General features: G+C 41.1%; 1 long non-coding RNA gene across 1 annotated transcript in view; it reads right to left on the bottom strand.

The window, feature by feature from the left end:
- Positions 1-19,937, bottom strand: part of LOC122464726 — a 51,623-nt gene extending 31,686 nt beyond the window's left edge. The window contains exon 1 of the long non-coding RNA XR_006289037.1: positions 19,465-19,937. This is a non-coding gene — a long non-coding RNA (uncharacterized LOC122464726). The remainder of the gene's footprint in view (positions 1-19,464) is intronic.
- Between the last annotated feature and the right edge of the window lie 1,200 nt (positions 19,938-21,137).

The following is a 21,137-nucleotide window of genomic DNA, read 5'->3' as shown; positions in this document are numbered from 1 at the left end:
TATAAGAAGGTAAATAAAAAGAATCCAACTATGCAGTAAATCTTTTTAACAGGGGCTCAGTCAACTTGATGTTAATTTGAATGTTTTTACTGCGTAGTTCTGATTGATTGCTGTTGAGCTCACTTGAATACGAGCCATTTTACCAGGTGTCCTGTATTCAGCATAGGGAAATGTGGTCACCCTATCTCTGAGCACAGAGCCTGATAAGCAGTAGAAGTGTCGTGACCATTGAGCAGGCAGAGGGAAAGCTGTGCAGAGCCACTGAGGGTATGTCTGCACAGCAACTAAAAACCTGCAGCTGACCTATGTCAGCTGACTTGGGTTCGTGGGGCTTGGGCTGCAGGGCTGTAAAATTGCAATTTAGACATTCAGGCTCTGGCTGGAGCCTGAGCTCTGGCATCCTCCTGCCTTGTAGGGTCCCGGAGCTCAAGCTCCAGCAATGTCCAGCTATGGGAACAACATAGATGGATATTTGTATAAGGAGGATCTGTGTCAAAGAACTGAAGACTGTGGGCAGATCCTCACCTGGTGTAGATCTATGCAGCTGAGCATCCGGCCTCTGTGTGTGTGTGTGTGTGTGTGTGGGCAGATCCTCACCTGGTGTAGATCTATGCAGCTGAGCATCCAGCCTCTGTGTGTGTGTGTGTGTGTGTGTGTGTGTATACAACCATCACACAAAATTATGCTAAAAACATTATTAAGGTTGCAAAGACAAACACTCAAAGTTTAGGTTATGCCAGAAATTAATCTTACAACCTTAATTTGGCCCCCTTGTGCATATGTATTATGATACGGTCTTTGATTACATGATCACATACTGCTTTTTCTACCAGGACCCCTGCCTCATTCAGTGCACAGGGTGGGCCTGCTGTGGGAATGAATTAGGGTTGTCTAGTGAAAGAGTCTGTTGTCTGTAGGGCTCTTGCTTCATTGTTTGTTTCAGAAGTTAGAAGATGTGTAGTTATGAGGCACTGGATTGCAGGAAGAGAAAGGATGGTCTCCTGGTTAAGGCAGCTGGATTCTATCTGCCTCTGTAACAGAGATCCTGTGTGATGCTAGACAAGTCAATTAAGCCAGGCTTTTAACAAGTGGTCACTACCTGTGTGTTCCTTGTTTTCTGGGTTCCTGACTTGGTATCCTGGGGTCTGATTTGCAGACATGATGAGCACTCACAACTGCATCTGAAGTCAGTACGAGCTGTACTTTGACCATATACAGTGCTTTATAGTGCTAAGAACACTGCAAAAGCAGGAACTGGGCGTCTAAAACTGGGAACCCAAAATTAGTGGATCCTTTTGATCTTAATCTTGCTGTGCCTCAATTCCCCCTCTGTAAAATGGGGATACTCTGTCCCCCTAACTTCACAGGGGTGTTGTGAAAATAATGTTTATTGGCAATCAGCTACAGAGGAGTGCCATAAAAAGCCCACGAAGAAATTAACAATTCTGTCTTCACAGTAGGGTTTGAATAGTGTGTAGTAAATAAGACCTGGGCCCACCCACTGAACAATAAGAAAACAAACCATTGAATAGATGTTCATGAACTGAAAACAAACTATTGAATAGACATTCATGAAGTGATTGCTGAGCACTGTATACTGAATGAGGCGGGGTCCTGTGGAAAAGATCGTGTGTGAGCATGTAATCACTGTATCTTAATGCATATGAATAAAGGGAACATTTCCTAACATTTGAGTGTTTGACTTTGCAACATTAATAATGTTCTTTAAACATAATTTTTGTGTGTAATTTCCTTTTCATTTCTGAAAAAGTGAACTAACCCCCCCCCCCCCAAATTCTGTTATGTGGCATCATATTGATACCCATTTGGTCATCATCAGTGTTGGAACCTCTGCCACTTGAGCTAATGGAGTAACTGATAGCAGGAGAAGGTTGTCATTTTCTTTATGGACCAGACTACTTCTTTATGGACTACAGGGGGATGAGATGCACAATGGATTTCACAAATATCTGCTGACAGCAAGAGGAATGGTGACACTCGGGGATCTTGGGTTCCATTCCAGGCTTTGAAGGAAGGTGTGTTATAGAGGTCACAGACCTTTCTGCTTGTTCCCCACAAGCTTGACCTCTTCTGCCCTCTAGCCTGTCCCTGTCAGACTCCTATATCTTCCCCACTTTGTCCCAGTCCCATTTGCCTCCCTGAGTCAGTCCCAGTGTCCACTCGTCAGGTTTCTTATCCTAGTCCCAGTCTTTTTGCCTAGCCAGTGCTATTCTCTCATCCCTGGCTCCTCATCTTCATCATCTCCCTCCCAATTCACTGGCTCCCAGTCCAACCCCCACCTCCCTCTCTGGCTCCCCATTTCCTTTCCCAGCTAAATTCCAATTTTCTTCTTCCCCAAACCAGCCTCTAGTCCCAGTCTTCCTCATCTCTCCTACTCAGGCCCCTTCTCCCCATCTACTGCCTCCACCCCCACAGGTTCACCTGTTGTCCCCTCTGGATTGGAATCAGCTTCTTCCTCCACATTGCCTGAGTCTAGCTGGAGAGACAGGATCCCTGCTCTCAGTTCCAGCTCCTGGCCCCAGCCCAGCCTGCAGCAATTATAAGGAAAGTCCTGATCAGCCCAGGCTGGAGCATACCCAGTGCACACAGAATCATCATGGAAATTAGCTTTTAAGTTCTAAGAAGTCTTGTGAGCATGTGTGAACTATGATTTTTCAAAGGTTTATAACGTGGCCAAATCTAAGCAGACTTCCTTGGGAACAGCAAAAGGCACATCCTTGACACAAAGGCCTCCCTACAAAATTTCATGTCTCTGCTCCAAAGGAAGGGGTTTGCTAGGACTTTTCAAGGAACAGGTCACCAGAACTGTTTAACATGGGAAAAACATACTTTTCCCTATCCTCATTCTCGGAAACAGCTGAACCATTTTGGCTGAAATTTTCTGAAAATATTCAACCTGAGTCAGACAGCCAGCATGGAAAAATTCATCCCAAACAGTTAAAGTTCAGAAAAGTTATAAGCAACTAAAACCAGGGTCTTATAATGGGGAGTATTTGGCGACCTTAATAACAGGAGAGGTGCATTCCATATAGATTTTTGAATAATCTTTTTTATGAGCCACTGGATCAGAGTGAGACACAGCAAGCTACTGCATTCCAGTTTTCTGTAGTACAAGAACACTTTCAGTTCTTGAACGTGCTTTGCAGAAGTAGAAAACTCATTGAAACATTTGCTTGTTAACCCTTCAGTACTATAGATTCTTGCCTTGCGTGCTTGGCTATCGCATCCAGTTGAAGTTGTTTTGCAGAAGGTTGGCAAAGACTTAATGAATGTTTTCAATAGCTCACTGACACACAGTCAGCAGCCCATTGTTGTTGCATTATTTGGTTTTGAATAAATCTTTACTGTAATTGCACTTGCACTTCTGCTTGCGTTTTTACAGAAATCAAGAAGTCCTTCACACATGCCATTGTCTTCTGAAAAGCACCTTACTGATATAGGGCAACTGAGGTGTTCTATGAGAATGGATGCCACTCTGTATTTTCAAAGAGGTGGTCAAGTTGCTTTATTAATCACTATGTAATATGGGAAAATAATTTTGATGTAGTCTGACCAATAACGAATACTTCAGCTAATGGTGACTACCTTGCGGTCAATTCAAAAGTGCTAGACTGGGAGTTTAGTCTTAGTCCCAGCACATAGCAAGGAGCAGTAAGTAGCTGCTCTGCTCCAGGAGCAGAATCCCCATCACAATTCCTTCCCTGGTTCCCCTCTTGGGATGAGGGAAGTAGTCTGTTACTGGTGTAGGTCACTAGCCGATTATTTCCTCCGCTACACTGGCTCATCTAGGTTGCCTAGTGATGTGAAGGAAAGGAGTGGAGCCAAAGTTCTCTCTGTCCATTCTTTGCCCCTGCCACCCACTCTTCCAACCATACACTGGGCGGGTGGCAGGGCACAGAGGACTATCCATAAGAAACAATCTTGCTAACAACTGCTACAGGCCAAAACTCTCCAATTTGTTAATGTCTTGATTTAATTTCTTTTTATTTGTGGGGATTATTCAAATAACTTTAAATACTGAATGTTCAGGGAATGTAGTTTCAGAAAAGTTAAGGTGTTTGAGTTGAAAAATAAATAAATTACCATTTAAAAAATAATGGTGTCCTGAACTGGCAAAGGAGTCAGATCAAAGTGTAAATGCATATTTTCTAAAGTAAGGCCAGATTTCCCCTGCTAAATCTGGAGCCAGATTATGCCCAGAAATATAGTTCTGGACTACATAAAATAAACTGAATTTTAGAAAGATCCATTGTAGGGAAGTGATATTCAAAGGTGAAAGCTGTTATTCAACCAGAAGAGATGTTTTGTAATTTAAATTACTCTGAATACGCTCGATCAAGGTTATATTATAACAGGAAGGGGGCTTGGGTTTTTTAAAAAGGACATAGAACTTCAGTTAATGTACTTTGAAAATGCTGAATTTTTTTTTAAAAAAAGTTCATTTCCATGCAGATTAACTTGTACAAAAAAACCCTAATAAGCTTTAACAAACTTTGCAGTTTGAAAATGGTTATTTTCAGCCTCATTTTCTGAAAGATAAGTCATTATATGCAGACAAATGTATTTGCTTCCCTGATAAAGACTTGCAAAATTTTCAAACCAGTGCCTTCACTGTACATAATTTGATGTAAGGAGGTTTTACTTTTCAACAGAAATCCTAATAAATTGTGGTGCTCTTTTCATTGTCAGAAACTGCTCAATTTGCTACTGCCTCCTCTGGGTTATATACAGTGCAGATACTATAGTCTTAAGCTTTTCTGTCTCTTTTAACTAGTAGATTAACTTGGAGTTCTACTTCAGGTGTCATTTCTCAGGAACAGGAATAGGTTTTGAAACAGTCTTAGGTTGAGATCCAGCTCCTGCTGAAGTTAATGAGAGTCTTTCTATTGACTCCAAGGAGAGTTAGGCCTGTCATGACAGAGCAATGAGAAAGCTGGTTGGCATAAAGACAGATTTCAATTTTTGTCTGAAATGTGAACCAGTCCAAAACAGGGTACATGCCTCTGGTAGAAATATTATGAGAAAAATGTCTCCTGACTCTTCTGGCCCATCTGAAACTGAGACAAGCCTGATTGTTCTGTTTTGACTGAAGAACGTGAGCAGTCAATAGGATTACATTAGATTTAACGGGTTTCAGAGTAGCAGCCGTGTTAGTCTGTATTCGCAAAAAGAAAAGGAGTACTTGTGGCACCTTAGAGACTATCAAATTTATTTGAGCATAAGCTTTCGTGAGCTAGACGAAATCTTATGATTAGATTTAACCTAATTCACAAAATGGACCCAGCCTTCAAAATCTTATTTCCTACCAGACTTCTCCAAACTCACTCTGGTGTTCTCAAGTACGTATTGCATTGAAAAGCTCAGTTAGCATTAGCTACAGCACTGAATTATAGCTGAAAGAAATTCAGATAAAGCTTAGATAACTATTCACAAATTCGGGCTTTTCACTGTCACCCTAAGCAAACCAATTTGCAGAAGCTCTGAAGGTTTGCACATTTGTATTCCAGTCACCATCTGGTGGACAAAAGGACATTCTCACCAGCAGCTATCTGATGATGTTGACAGTGGAGCTGCATGAAGTCTTGAATTGCAGATGTATTCTAACAACCAAGGAATTGTGAAAGTAACTGTTATAAATTGCTAGCATTTGCAGAGTGGTCTCTTTCTCAGTTATACAGCCTTGAGCAAGTGGGCACAATTCTGCTCTCACTGACACCCCTGTCACACCAGCATAAATCCACTGACTTCAGTGACATTGCTCTTGATTTGCCTCGGTGTAAGACCTCAGAATCAGGCCAGAATCTCCGTCTGCAGGGGAGAAGGATTTTCTCTGTTGCTGGATAGTGAATCCAAGGTTTTCTGTAGCATATTCATCAGAACTAACAAACCACATGGACTGAAGTTTTTTTTACAAAATAGATAGTTTTTTTCAAGGACACTGGTCTTCAATTGAAAAATAGCAAAATTCATAGTATCTGACATTTATATTGTAGTGCAGACAACATACAAAATAAGGCAAGATTGGCCTTAAATATGTGATTTGGGGAGTTTTTAAAGCTCTGTGCTGTGTATCTGATCTGCTTGACTAAAAAGTAAACAGTGGCTTTTTGTTGTTGTTTTTTGTAGTTGGATTTAACATTCCTACAATATCTTATAATTGTGACAGTGCTTGTTCCTAAATCTTTGTCGTCTTTTCAAGGTTAAAATCTGAAAACCCATGATAACAAAATAAAATATGGATGCCTTTAAAACAACTAGTTACTCATGACCAGCCTGTTGATTCAAATATTCGTGACATTTTTCGACCTCTGAATCTGAACACTATTTGAACAAAGCATCTACCCCTAGTACATTCAGCAGGCCTCAGGACCTTCTGAAATGAAGACCCTAACAGGCACCAGAACCTTACCCCTTGCTGTTATCTTCAGAGGGAATGGGCCAATGAAGTTAGTGACACAACCAAAGGGGCAGGAAAGCCCAGGAAATACTTACTGGAAGAATCTGCAAAGGCCCAACTTGCTGGTCCTCCCAAAGATGAAAGATGGGAGAAATGACCAGCCAGTCACCCCTGAAAGATCTAGAAGAGAGTGCACAGGTTTAGTCAGCTGTCCCCGGAGGACGTCCGGAGATGAGTAGATGAAGGCTACCAGACCATACCCTAGAAGATAAAACCAATTAAGAGGGAGTGCCCAGGAGAGAAAGGGAGAGCAGACATAAGACAATCCAATGGCTGGAAGTTGTCATGAGGCAAATTTAACCTTGAATGAGATGCAATTTCCTATCAATGAGGGTATGGTTTACCAGGGGAAGTGGTGGACTCATAACTTGAAGTCCTTAAAGAAAGATGAGGTCTCTTTCTACAAGAAATGCTTTAATCCAGCATCTGGGAAAAATTCTATGCCCTATGTGTGCTGGACTGGAGGGTCATAGTGGTTCCTTCTCACTTTGGAGTTTCTGAATCTATGTATTACCCTGTTCATTCCCTTCCATCATGGGCCATAGAGAGAACAGGAAGCTCTGCATTGCCGACAACATGCTCATAACACTTGCAGTAATGCATTAAGACAATGGCTACAATTACAGTTAATACTTTCAGTCCATCTCCTGAAGGAGTAAACTAGGATTTTTTCTCCAGTGTATAATTGGACAAATGTATTGTTTTCTCCTGAAGCATCAAGTATTGGCCACAGCTACAGACAGGACACTGGATGGGGAAGACCAGTGATACAGAGAAATCTCTTTCTCAGATGCTTGGCTGGTGTATCTTGCTCACGTGATCAGCATCAAACTGACCACCAAATTTGGGTTCAAGAAGTAATTTCCCCCCAGGTTGGATTGGCAAGGAACTCAGAGGGGTTTCTCCTTCTGCTGCAGCACAGACTGGGTTATTTGCTAGGATCATGTGGGTATACCTCACCTAATCAGTTCCCTGCCATTGAAGGGGCCTTGAGCATGGCTGGCATCTCAGTCTCTCCTGTTCTCTGTCCATGACATATAATAATTTAGTCTCCTGAGGACTGAAACTCTTTAGTCTAACTCAAGTTATTGGGCTTAGAATAGGAGTATCTGGGTGAAATTGATGGTCTGTGATATACAGTAGAGCAGAATACACAATCTATTGATCCCATCTAACCTTAAACTCTATGAAGCTATTCATGGGGGTCCTGGGGTCTTTTGAGTGATCCTGTGAAAAAAGGGCTCCAGCTAACTTCTTTCACTGGGGGTTGCCCCGCTCCTGAAGTCTATAGGAGCAGAGTAGTTGGGGCTGCCTCCAGGGAGCCTTTTTTCTCCCACAGATGTTAGAGGACTGTCCAAGGGGCATTTCCTCCCACTCTGTATTGAAGCTAGGGAAAAAGAGCGGCAGCTCTTCCCCTCCTCTTGGAAGGCCCATTCAAAAGGAGAGAAGGGCTTTTTTCTCCTGCCCCCCAGTGGAGATCAGCATGGTGGTTGTGTGCGGTAGTGAAGTTAGGCCGTTCATTTCATCCTTTACAGCTGATATGGGGAGGTGGGCTCAGCCAGGCAGTGCTAGGTCTACTGCTCACAGCAAAGAATTAGCATGAGCTCCATGTTGGTCAGCAGAATATCATGCAAGCAAACATTATTAATATTCATGCTGTTTGAAAAACTTCATGTTCAATAATTCATTTATTCATTCCCAATGGCTATACAAACTGATTAGTTGATTTATCTTATGATGAAAGCCTGATATGTGGTGTCAGCAATTTGTTTTATGCTTTTGTTTATTCAAAGATTGCCTGCAACCACTGACAGAACTATCTGCATCCAATATTCTAGAATTTTAGCAGTGGTGACATTCTAGTGGTTCTATTTAGACATGAGACTAGGCACCACAAGGTATACTGTTTGGAGGTCAATGACTCCACTCTGTGTCTTTCATTACAAGGAAGCCTCAGTAAGACATATATTCTGAGTTTCACACTCCCTGATACATAGTTTGCTGTATTCTGGGATAAATTGCTGCGGCTCTTTAACATATTCATTTATCTGAATCATCGATATTGCCATAATGAATCAAAGCAGTGCTCCATGTAGTCCAGTATCACGTCTCCAACAATGTGAAGTATTAAGTAAGGTTTTCATTTTAACAACATTTCTGTTCCCTTTTCCTTTAGCTGGAGAGAGTTTTTAGATGGAAACTCCCCCTGTTTGATAGTCTCTTAGATGGATTAAAGATGGTAATAGCTGTCTTTTTGGGGGGGAAAGAGAAGAAGCTGGTTGAGCTGGGCTGGAGCTGCAGCTACTGCTGCTGTTGAAGTCTGATCCCATTTCATCCCAGATGGTGGTTGGGATTCAGCTGGAGCTGGAAGGGGTGGCGATGTATCAGGATCCATCTCTCTGGCCCGGTCTGGTCAGGAGAAGGGCAAAGAAGGTGAGGGGTCCCAGGAGATGGTGGGAGTGGCAGCCATGATAGTGAAGCTCTCTCCGGTAGCCTCTGTCTGTTCTTTCTGTTCTCTCCCCCGCCCCAAAGTCTCTTTAAAGACCCAAAAAAAGGAGTTAGTGTGTGGCATATTTTACCCTCATTATTTTGTCCACCAAACTTGGCTTAGGTAGCTTTGTTCCCACATTTTCTTGTTTACCAAGTATGATCTTACAACAGTCCTTGACTCAAATCAGAAGGTCATTTTTGTTTGGACTAATTAAATTTGTCTGGCTTTCTTGCACCTGTTCAAAACATTTATTTATTGAAAACAACTTGATCTATTTTCTAAGTTTAATTTTTAGGCAGGAAAAAATCAAATTATTATGAACTTTCGCATACTTTGCATAGATGAGTTTAGGGTAAATGTTTAGATCCAATAATCACAGGAGGTGTAAAGCCACCTATAGTGACAATTATGCAATAACCTGTCCATGGAGAAGTTTACTCCAGGCAGTTAACATATTGACATACATAACACATCTAAAAATGCTGAAATCTGGCAAGAATCACCATCAGCAAGGCAATTCTGGAATGTCAAAAATTCGGAAGTCTGAAGTGCAGTCAATGCGATGCAACAAGAATAGATTTTTGGAACAAACAGTATCAAGTGTTTGTCTGGGGAATCTTAAGGGGGAGCTGAATGCAAATTCTCACCTTCAGTTATACAAAAACCCAGCCTTTTGAAGCTATGCCCTGAGAGGGGGACCATTGTCTGCTGATTACCTATTCTCAGAGTATGAAGATGAAAGGGCTAAGCTGTATAAAGGAAAGACTAAAACATTGCTGGGGGTGTTTATTCTGTGCTAAGGCTGTTATGACTTGTAACCACAGGATAAACCTCTGTGGGGTTTGAAGAACTGACTCCTACCAGAACCCTTGTTGTAGCTGATCTTTGGTAAGCTTATTAGCATGTGTGAGGTAATTTTATTGATTTTTTTAATGTTTTTTCTGTAATACTTTCACCATCAGAATAAGGTGCTTGCTTATAAAGGTCTTTGTGATAACTTTTAACTGCTGTAATTACACTGTTTGTAAGCCTTCAGAGATAAAGCAAAGTGCAGACTCTGGCCTGTTTAGGCAACCTGTCTCACTGAGAATATCACAGAATAGGCAGGGAACTGTGCAGCTTGGAAAGCCCCCGGTCAGAAGGGGGAGAGACTCTCTACCTAAGAGAGGTGATGGCTAAGGAGCTGGGAAACTGGAGTATATGCCCTTGGTTGACCACAGAGGGAAACACAAGTGTAGTTGCCCTGAATTGTGATGCATACATTTCAGTGAATACAGAGATGGGGGGAGAGGAGGGGAGACGAGCAAATTCACAGTCTTTGTGCCACATTGACAAGTAAAGCCCCATAATCCATACTCAAATATTGTCTACATAAAATACCATATTTGTCTAAGGGCTGGTCTTCACTATGGGGAGGTCAATGCTGCTGCAATCGATGCAGCAGAAGTTGATTTAGTCGGTCTAGTGAAGACCAGCTAAATCGACGACAGAGCACTATCTTGTCAACCCCGGTACTCCACATCTCCGAGAAGAGTAAGGGAAGTCACCTGGAGAGCGTCTCCCATTGACACAGCGCAGTGAAGACACCGGGGTAAGTCAACCTAAGCTATGTCGACTCCAGCTACATTATTGACGTAGCTGGAGTAGCGTAACTTAGGTTGACTTACCTCCGTAGTGAAGACAAGCCCTGAGTTTTGTAAAAGACTGTACACAAGATACCACAGTCACTCAGTGAAGGCAATGCATAATGAAGCTTACATGGAGTTGGGTCAATATCATTCAAGGTAGGTCAAAATTCAGCTTACCTATTGACTGTTAAAGGAATAAATGGGAAACAATGTAAAAGCTGTTGATGTTGCAAAGAGTGACTGTGAAAAGCAGAAGAAAGTTTTACATGAAACATATAACTTTCCTTAAGGAAATGTAGTGCTTGGAGAAAATTGCATGATTGACAACCCTGGAGATCAAGAACCAGATTCTTGGGTCTGTATGTGGGGGGGTCAGCACAATTCAGAAAGGACTGGGGGCAAGAGTACTTTTTCCTGAAGCCTCAAGAACTTTCAGGTTAGTGGGGTTGGATTTGCCCACCGCTGGACTTGATCTCACTGTTATGAAATTTATGAGATCTGCTGGAGAAAGCAGGCCAGGGAACAAGGGGCAGAAAGAGAATTGCTTTTCTGGATATACAGCTGGTGTTCTAACTGGGATTTCTGCATGTGGAGTTACCTGTGTAAACTTGCTGCTATTTTTAACCATCTCTGTTCAAGGTAAAACAAGACGTTTATAAATAATCAGACAAGGAAATATCCATTTCTCTATAACAGTTCTTCCAGACAGATATTGACCTGTCCACAAAATGCTAATATTCAACAATGGAAGAACAAAATCATTGAAAAAATCATGCCTAATGGTCAACTTCCCCCTACTTTACTGGGAAGTGCTTTCGCTGAAGACTGAAAAGCATAAGAGAGCCTCAAATAATGAGCACTCTGCAGAATACATATGAATGGCATGGAGGTGGCCTTTTAATAAAGGTGGGGCAGAAATGTAATCAGGAGACTTGGGGATGCTTTTGGGTGCCCTTAAGTACAGTTTTCGCTGTGGTGACTGTGATGAAGCAAGCATTAATATGCTTGTGGCATTTTCCCTAATTAGTGTTACATGACTTCTCTCCTTGTGTTAAAAGTTTCTTTTCTACACTCAGACTCTGTGCTTGTGAGTGGGGAAATATTGCCTCTCAGAGGCACCCAGGAGTGGTTTGTAATTGTCCCAGGTTACTGGGTGGGGGCTTGAGCTGGTTCTATGTTGTATTGTTGAAAAGGAACCCCTAGATATTGAACCCGGCCGTGGTTGCTGCTGGCTCCACCTGGCAGAAGGGTACTATATGTATGGAATCATCTCATTTTGAAAGTATTAAGGAAACAGGACACTGTCTTGACAGATCCATAAAGGAGAGTACAGATAATTAAAAGTGCTACATGGGAGAACAGGAGAGTTCTTCTCTCATGGAAAGAGAACACCCTGAGTGCAGGGAGCTCTAAAGTGCAGCAACTATCTACCGCTATTTCTGATATAGTTTCAAGTCAATTCTCTTGAAAGTTGCCACGGATTTTTCTAAATGCCAAAGATTGGCTTATGAACCTCCTCAGTTCTGTTCTGATGTAAAACTCAAACCATGTTTGGGAAGACAAAAATATTTAATATGCTCAAAGGAATCTTCGTTAAACAGGAGATTTCCAAACTGTTACATGAGGAAGAAAGAAAAAAAACAAAAACAAAGAAGGCAGATTGTTTGCATTCTGATTTGCATTACAGATTTAAAAGAGAGACAGTGACTATTCTGAGAACTGGGTATTTAAATAAAGATAATTTGATTTCCCCTCTGATTTGCAGATTAATATCTCCCATCCATTTCCTCATTATGGCTCTTTATTCCCAATGGAGATGTATGCTAACAGAAGAGGAACAGATTGTCATGTTTCCTGCCAATACCAGTCATTAATCCATAGCTATTTTATAATCTCCTTGACTTTTCTTTCAACAGTTACATTCAGTCTTGCAAAATTTTTGTGCCAGCACGCCAGGCATTTTCAGAGCTAATATGCCTCATTACAGTTTTGTAGGCTGTGATGTTGTAGCCATGTTGGTCCCAGGATACGAGAGAGATGAGCTGGGTGAGGTAATATCTTTTATTGGACATGTTGTGACATAGGCATGTGTAGGACCCATGGATCTTTAAAAATGTGTTGATCAGCATAGCAGTGGAGATATGTCTACAGGTTTTGCATCTGTTGTTCTGGCAGGGTCTGGTGCCACTTTGAGGTGGTATGTCCTGGGTCTGTGGGGAGCTTGCTTCTGATGATGGGTTCAGAGAGGTTGGGGGATTGTTTGAAGGCCAGAAGAGGGGGTTCAGGAAATATTTCTTTCAGGATGTGGCCCCCATCGAGTATGGATTATGTCTGATGGTACCCTGTATGGCTTCCAGTGTGGGGAGGTAGGTGACAACTAGAAGTGTGTGTCGTAGGCTGTTTTATTTCTGTATTGAAGCAGTTTCTCTTGGGGTAAACTGCATCATAGAACATGCCACTGAATGCCCAGAGTGGTTCTGGATTTCACTCACATTCTGCCAACATCTGATGAAGACCACTGCCAAGATAAAGGCCAGGACTAATATAATCTACAAACTAGACAGGACCAGCTGGGGAGCAGATGCTCACACCTTGCAGCTTCCTTGGCTCTTGTTTTCTCAGCAGCTGAATATTGCACACCAGTATGGGCAGGTAGCACACATACAAAACTTGTTGATGTGCAATTGAACATTGCTACAAGAACTCCCACAGGATTGTTGAAGTCAACGTGGATTGTCTGACTCCCTGTTCACACATATCTTACCACCATCCCTCTGAAGACCAGCATCAATGTATAAGAATACAACTGCACAAAAATGAACCCAGACTTGCCCATCTAAGAAGATCTCCATCCCTTCCCCCCGCCTCCCAAGATGCCACCTTAAGTCCAGGGCTTCTGGTTAGTGGCCAAATCTTTCAAAACCTTGGGACTGTCAACAAAAAATAAGTGGCAGAGGGTGTGGGGCAATAGCAGGGTCAAGAATCAAGACCTAGTCAAAGATCCTACAGACCAACCACCTGGCTTCACCACGCCACATATCATTTGGATCACAGCAAACCACATCAGAACCTCACACGCGCAAAGCAGTTACTTACTACACAAATGGAAAATGAAGGACAGCCTACTATAGGAATCTAGAGAAGACATCCAAACCATGGAACATCCAATCAACTGCTACCCTCTGAGATCTTTCTCCGGAGGGACAGCCTTCATTCATTCCATGTAACCAGAAGCTCTGGAGTCAATGACAAACTTGAACATTGACCTTCTATGTTGCTTTTTAAGTTCACCATATGAAAGAAGCCTGTAGTATCAGAGGATAAAAATCTTGATCTTTTTATAGAGATGGGTGGGAGATTTTAGAGTGGGAAAGATTTTAATTTTTTTGTGCTCTGTAAAAATAATTGGAATGAAAGTGCTCATGCAGTGCGTGGGTTTCCAAGTGTACTAAGTGTTTCTAAAAACTGATACTTTTCTCTCAGTTTTTGTTTCACAAAAGACCTTTTAACAGTTTTGTCAGTAATTAAAATATATTTAACAATTTATAGATATTTTAGAGGCAGAGATTGATTTTTATATAGTTGACATACAATATAAGTCATTGGCTGAATGACTTTACTACCTGTATGTCATCTATCTCAAGCTTTCATTTTGTTCTGTTGCTATGCCTTGCCTTGGTACACACGTTGGGGTCTAGGCTTCAAGATTTTAGTTCACAAAAATCAAAGTTTTGCCTGTGCAAGAGAGAGATAAGGAATGGGGACTAGAGCCTTATATAACGAAGTACAGTACAATGTGTCTGAGTTAGTATTGCTGAAAGAACCACGCATTATGTATTTTTGTTCTGCTATGAATATTTCAGCCATCACTTTATGTTAACACATGGGCAAATCCTTTCCATGTTCCTGTGCAGAATCCCAGGGAACCATTGGGAGCAAAGCAAACTGGGTTTGGCCCCTAGTTTTTGCATTTCGTTATTTAATTTCCTAGAGGGAAAAAAAGAAAAGTACATGTATTGAGTGCAAGTTCAAACAGATAGCTTCCACATACAATATTATTTATACTAGAAATGAATTCAGCTATTAGTTCTCAGAGCCTTCGCTTGTTTGAGTAAATAACATCATTCTACAAGGACTAAAAATGACTGAAAACAGCAAAGAAAAGAGACATTTTAATATAATTCTTAGCTAAATAGTGCCTGTTCTATCATGGATCAAATCCTGATGTCCTTAATCAGGGAAAGATTATCTCACGCCCTACACCTCCTTTTCTCCTCTACACTAGGAATCTCTCATTCCCTTTTCATATGAAAACATTTTAAATAAGATGTTGCTGGGGAACTTGGCAAAAAATGTGATTTTTGAGGGTAACCTTAATTTTGCAAATTAAAAAAAAAAGGCAAATAAACTTAGCTTTGTACTCCCAGGCCCTCTTTTTTTAAAGCCCTATTTAATTTTTATAGTAATGGTAAAGTTCTGTGGATCCTGCTGCGAAATCTTATTTCATGAGCAAGTTGTTGATGCTTCACTGAAACTTTTTGAAATATTCCATTTAGAAATGCAAGGCTGTTTATGCAGTATGTACATCATTGCCCCATAAAGATAATGGAGCAAATAATTAAGCAATCAATTTGCAAACACCTAGAAGATAATAAGGTGATAAGTAACAGTCAACATGGATTTGTCAAGAAGAAATCATGTCAAACCAACCTAATAGCTTTCTTTGACAGGGTAACAAGCCTTGTAGATGGGGGGAAAAAATATGTCATATATCTTGACTTTAGTAAGGCGTTTGATACTGTCTTGCATGACCGTCTCATAAATAAACTAGGGAAATACAACCTAGATGGAGCTACTATAAGGTGGGTGTATAACTGGTTGGGAAACAGTTCCTAGAGAGTAGTTATCAGTGGTTCACAGTCATGCTGGAAGGGCATAACGAGTGGGGTCCCGCAGGGATTAGTTCTGGGTCTGGTTCTGTTCAATATCTTCATCAATGATTTAGATAATGGCATAGAGAGTATACTTATAAAGTTTGTGGACGATACCAAGTTGGGAGGGGTTACAAGTGCTTTGGAGGATAGGATTAAAATTCAAAATGATCTGGACAAACTAGAGAAATGATCTGAAGTAAATTGGATGAAATTCAATAAGGACAAATGCTAAGTACTCCATTTAGGAAGGAACAATCAGTTGAAAACATACAAAATGGGAAATGACTGCCTAGGAAGGAGTGCTGCAGAAAGGGATCTGGGGTTCATAGTGAATCACAGGCTAAATATGAGTCAACAGTGTAGCACTGTTGCAAAAAAAAAGCAAACATCACACTGGGATGTATTAGCAGGAGTGTTGTAAGCAAGACACAAGTAATTTTTCTGCTCTACTCCACACTGATTAGGCCTCAACTGGAGTATTGTGTCTAGTTCTGGGTCCCACATTGCAGGAAAGATGTGGACAAATTGGAGAAAGTCCAGAGAAGAGCAACAAAAATGATTAAAGTTCTAGAAAACATGATCTATGAGAGAAGGTTGAAAAAAATTGGTTTTGTTTAGTCTGGGGAAAGAAGACTGAGAGAGGACATAACAGTTTTCAAGTACATAAAAAGGTTGCTACAAGGAGGAGGAAGAAAAATTGTTCTCCTTAGCCTTTGAGGATAGGACAAGAAACAATGGGTTTAAATTGCAGCAAGCAGGTTTTAGGTTGGACATTAGGAAAAACTTTCTGGAAGGGTGGTTAAGCACTGGAATAAATTGCCTAGGGAGGCTGTGGAATCTCCATCACTGGAGATTTTTAAGAGCAGGTTAGACAAACACCTATCAAGGATGGTCTAAAAGATAATACTTAGTCCTGCCATGGGCGCAGGGGACTGAACTAGATGACCTCTTGAGGTCCCTTCCAGTCCTGTGATTCTATCATATAGTTCTCCTCTTTACTAAAAGATAAGAACACATGCTTTTCCTTTAATAATAATATGCTCTATCTGCATGTTCTCTTCTTTGGTCATAAACCACTATTTTTTATATTCCATTTCCACTATAATGTCTGATAGCGTTATTGATTCTGGTGGGGCATAAAGGGCAGGAGGAAATTAACTCTCAAGTAGCAGAGATTATATCTATAAAATTTGTAGAATTTATGTAATTTCAAACAACTTAGGCTCCTTGGTCATTAAGAATGAACAGGGAAATACAGAATCTTTTTTCCAATTTTAATTATAATTTTCTTATTTGAGAAAAATCCTTATGAGACTGGGAGAAAAAGGTGAAACATTAACAGTTTAATAGCACAATATGTTGTTTATACTTAAAAGAACAGTATCTTTCATTATTTCAGAGACTGACTCTATTATGGAGCAGTTAAGCTTGACATTGACAAAGGGGTAACAACTCCAACCAGCTATGCTAGACCCTTTAATTCCATGAAATGACAGGTTCCTTCAGCACCTAGCACCAAGGAGCACATCTCCAGGGTGGAAGAAGTTTAACCAATTGGAAGTGACTGGTAGATCGTGATTGGAAAAACTGCCTGGGTTTTCTAAAAAAAAGGGGAGGGGGGATGGGATCATTGTGTGGCCATCTCTCTTGCCCTTCCATTACTTTGACTTTGCAGCTCCTGAATTCTTGAAGGTGTAGGCATTCACTTTATGGTCATTCACTCTCAAAATGGCTCTGGAAGGCACATGACCAAAGCATTGAGATTGGATTGGTTGTTCCCCATTAGTGTCACACACTGGAATTAGATACTCAAGCTGCAAAGGGCTCCTATTGGTTAAGTTCCATAAGAAGATAGGGAGTCTGTAACTGTGGTTCAATCTCCATTAAAAGTTTGTGACTTTGTTGTAAGAGGTATGGCATGAGATCTAGAAGAGATGTCTACCAGATGAATTCTTCTGAGTTTTCCATGAAGTATCTGAAGTTCTTGAAGTAAACAAAGCCTCAAGTAAACTATTTACAGGTAGATGATACAACATCACAACTTATTCAGACACCCACACTTCTCCGTTGTACCTCATCTTAGTCCCAAAGTAACCTATATTCCACACAAGTGTAGTGTTTGCTCACTTTTCTCATTGGAAATTATTTCTATCAGCAATGAAAAAATCTCCTTAAAGCCTTACGGGGTGTGTGTGTGTGGTATTTTCCTTTTAAGTTCTGAGTCATCAGCAATATAAATATGAAGGCCAGTAGCAATGCTCGAGGTGAATCTGATATGGTATTGGAAGTGGGAGACACAGAGGAAAACAAAGACACGAATGGGAACAATGATCACAGAAGGAGATGAAAACTGAAAGATGTAGACTGTGCATTCATAACATGTATACCTAGGAACACCCCTTGATATTTTCTGTCTAATGAAAGGTGTTCACATTTTTCTTTCTGAGCAGTCCATCTCACACCTCCAGCTGTGTATGCTACCCTTTCCCTTATCCTTGCTTCTATTATTATTAACGTATTAATTTACATTCTGGTACTACCTAAATGCTCCAACGAGGAGTAGAGCTCCATTGTGCTAGGCACTGTACAGACATGGAAGAAAAGAAAGCCCTGCCCAAAGAATTTATAATCTAAAAACAAAAGACAAACAATTTCTCTTGCTACATACTCTTTCCCTAATATGAGTTTGTACCATCCATGTTATGGAAGTTTATCCAGTTTTGCAAACTTTCAGATGCAAGTGGCAATGCTGAAATTTCAGAGGAATTCTATATAACAGGAAATTTTTGTGAAGTCATAGTTAAGGCTACAATTTAGTCATGGGTACTTTTAGTAAAAGTCATGAACAGGTCACAGGCAATAAACAAAAATTCACGGCCCGTGACCTGCCCATGACTTATATTATAAATACCCCTGACTAAATTTTGTGGAGCCTCTGCCTGGGGGATGCTCTGGGGGGGCCGCTGCTGGGGAGTTCTCTGGTGGGCTACTGCTGGGGGCGGGGGGCGCCAGCAGCATCGTCTGCTGGGGGCTGCCGAGCAGTGGCTCCTCCTGCTGCCCAGAAACCACTGTCTGGGGCTGCTGAACAGTGGCTGCTTCGGCCACCCAGGAACTACTACGAGGGACTGCCCCGCAGCGGCTGCTCCGGCCACCCGGGGCCCACTGCTCAGGCGGTTCCCAGGGCTAGCTGCCCGAGGACCGCCTGAGCAGCAGCCAGTGCAGCTGGCTTCAGGGCAGCCCAGAGATTGGCTGTAGAGTCGAACGCATCAAACACGTGACAAACACGGAGCCCTAGTCATAAAAAATAACTCAAAGTTCAACATCCATGGAAGTTAGAAGGTGGAAAAGAGCTATTAGACCATCCAGTTCATCTCCTTGCAAAGTGGGATATTTCCCTACAGCATTTTTATTCGTCCAGCCACGTTTGAAAAATCGTAATGATGGAGCTTCCACAGATGCCCCTGAAGACTATTTAATAGCAAAAAGGATATAATTGCTAGGATTTTTTTCCTGATAGGCAGCTAATTTTCCTTTAATAACTGCATGCCAAACATTTGCTGCTCCAATGTCAGGTAGAAAAATAATGTTTCTACTACTGGGCCTGTAGAAAATATTTTCTGCATTTTCATGCTAGTTTAGCATTTGAAAAATAATTATTTACATGAGTCAGAGAGAAAGGCTGAAAAGTGTGGGACACAGAGCCAATCTATGTAATGTTCAAACTATTGCATCAATTCTGACGATGAATGTAAATTTGAAAAGTAGCAAAATAAGTCTTCAGCTAAACAAACCTAATTTCATTCTCATATTTTAAAACAGTACATAAGATCACTTGCTGTTCTGTGTTACAAACAGGAGGCAAATGCTTTGGAATAAATATTATATTCCTTCGTGCCAAACTGATGGGGAAACAAAAGGGAAGGTGGTACTTACCCTGGAGTAGCATCCACCTCCGAGAATGTTGCTGGTATCCATTCAGAGTGAGCTACCTAGTTATGAACTCAGTGGTAAGGTGCCATCAGAGGAGACCATCAGGAAGCACATGTGCAGTAGGGCCTGAGTCCAACATCCCCTGTAGTCAATGGAAATCTTTGGAAGAAACAAAAATAAAGGATATTTCTGAATAAAAAGAAACAGATTATCCCACTACACTTGGGAGTTTCTTGTTGTCGTCCTGCTCAAATATATTCTGAAAATGTTTCTTTGGATCTATTTGGTTGGAAAGAGGTGATAGTCCAAATTCTTTTCAAAAGGGTTTCATCATCATTGTTTCATATTGATTGTCGGGGTAAAGAGAAAATGCTAACTGCTTTCCTACACATTCTTCTATGGTAGCAATTCATATGTTTGGATTCTTAAGGATATTGCTGGCAAAATGCTTCTGTTCATTATGGCAATGATGTAGTGGAAGTAATCACAGTTTGGCTCTGTTTCAATTAGTTGTTTTTTCCCCCCTGCTGATACAGGGCCTGAGCCAAAGCTCATTTGAAGGCAGTGACTCTCGTAGACTTCTGCAGACAATGGATTAGATCCATATAGCTCCACTTCAGTGCCAATGTTGGGCTTCTAAAACAAAAGCATTGTATAATGTTATGCTGATTAGTGAGTGAGATCATGCTCTTTAAGTGAGTGAATGTTGTGTTCCTTTTAGGTAATGAATAACAATAAACAGCACAACAAGTGGGAGATAGTCCTCTGAGGTTTAGAGACCGAAAAGAAATATAATGAAGATATTTGTAAGGCAACCAAACAACAAATTAGGTACAGCCAATCTACTATGCTGATGCCTATGACAGTTACCGTTTCAGATACAGGAAATCCTCAACGTGACTTTGAAGACATAAAAGCAACCTTCTTCACATTTTTTTTAGACCTCAAAGATTTGATTCAGCTTCTAGGTTTAGGCAAAGGTTGAGTCAGTCAGGGCTTATCTACAGGAACAGTTAGCGTGTGGCAAGCTGGGATGTAAATCTAACTCACACTAGCCTGCCACACACTAACTGTGCATGTCGGCCCTGCTGCCTCCCACTAAAAGTTCCCTTGTCTGTTTGTATGCACTCCAGCTGGATCAGGGTGGCGCACAGTAGATTGACACCTCTGTTTGCCATACACTAGCTGTTCATATATATGTGTGTGACCAAAAGCACCAGTGTACATATTCTTTTAATAATCTTGTCCAAAATATGCCGTGTAGGGTATCATTTGAGAAGTAATAACTTGCTGGTTAATAGGTTGAAATGTGTGGAACAGCATTATATGTAAAGGTATTAATTCCCACGTTGTTAGCACATGCTCAAATCTACCCAGCCTGACTAGGCAAAAGTTGTTAAACAGGTCTGTCCTAAACAAAGGAATGTGTGTTTACCTCAATTTCCATATAAGTGGTATAAAGGGTCCTTGAGACAGCAAGAGGGGGAAATGGCAGGACACAAGGCAAATCTGCATTTCAGCATACACGGGGAGAGAAGAAAGAACCTGGAACCACCTTCGCCACCAGACTCCATATCACCTTCTTTACTGTTTAAATAAACTGTGCTTTAAGGGGTAATCCTCAAAAGAATCCACTTCAAAGAGTTATTGGACTATAAAAGTGAGGGACAAAAACA

This window comes from Chelonia mydas, chromosome 2 (genome assembly GCF_015237465.2).
Source record: "Chelonia mydas isolate rCheMyd1 chromosome 2, rCheMyd1.pri.v2, whole genome shotgun sequence".
Lineage (NCBI taxonomy): Eukaryota > Metazoa > Chordata > Testudines > Cheloniidae > Chelonia > Chelonia mydas.
The sequence above is the reverse complement of the archived record's forward strand: the minus strand, read 5'-3'. Positions and strand labels throughout refer to the sequence as shown.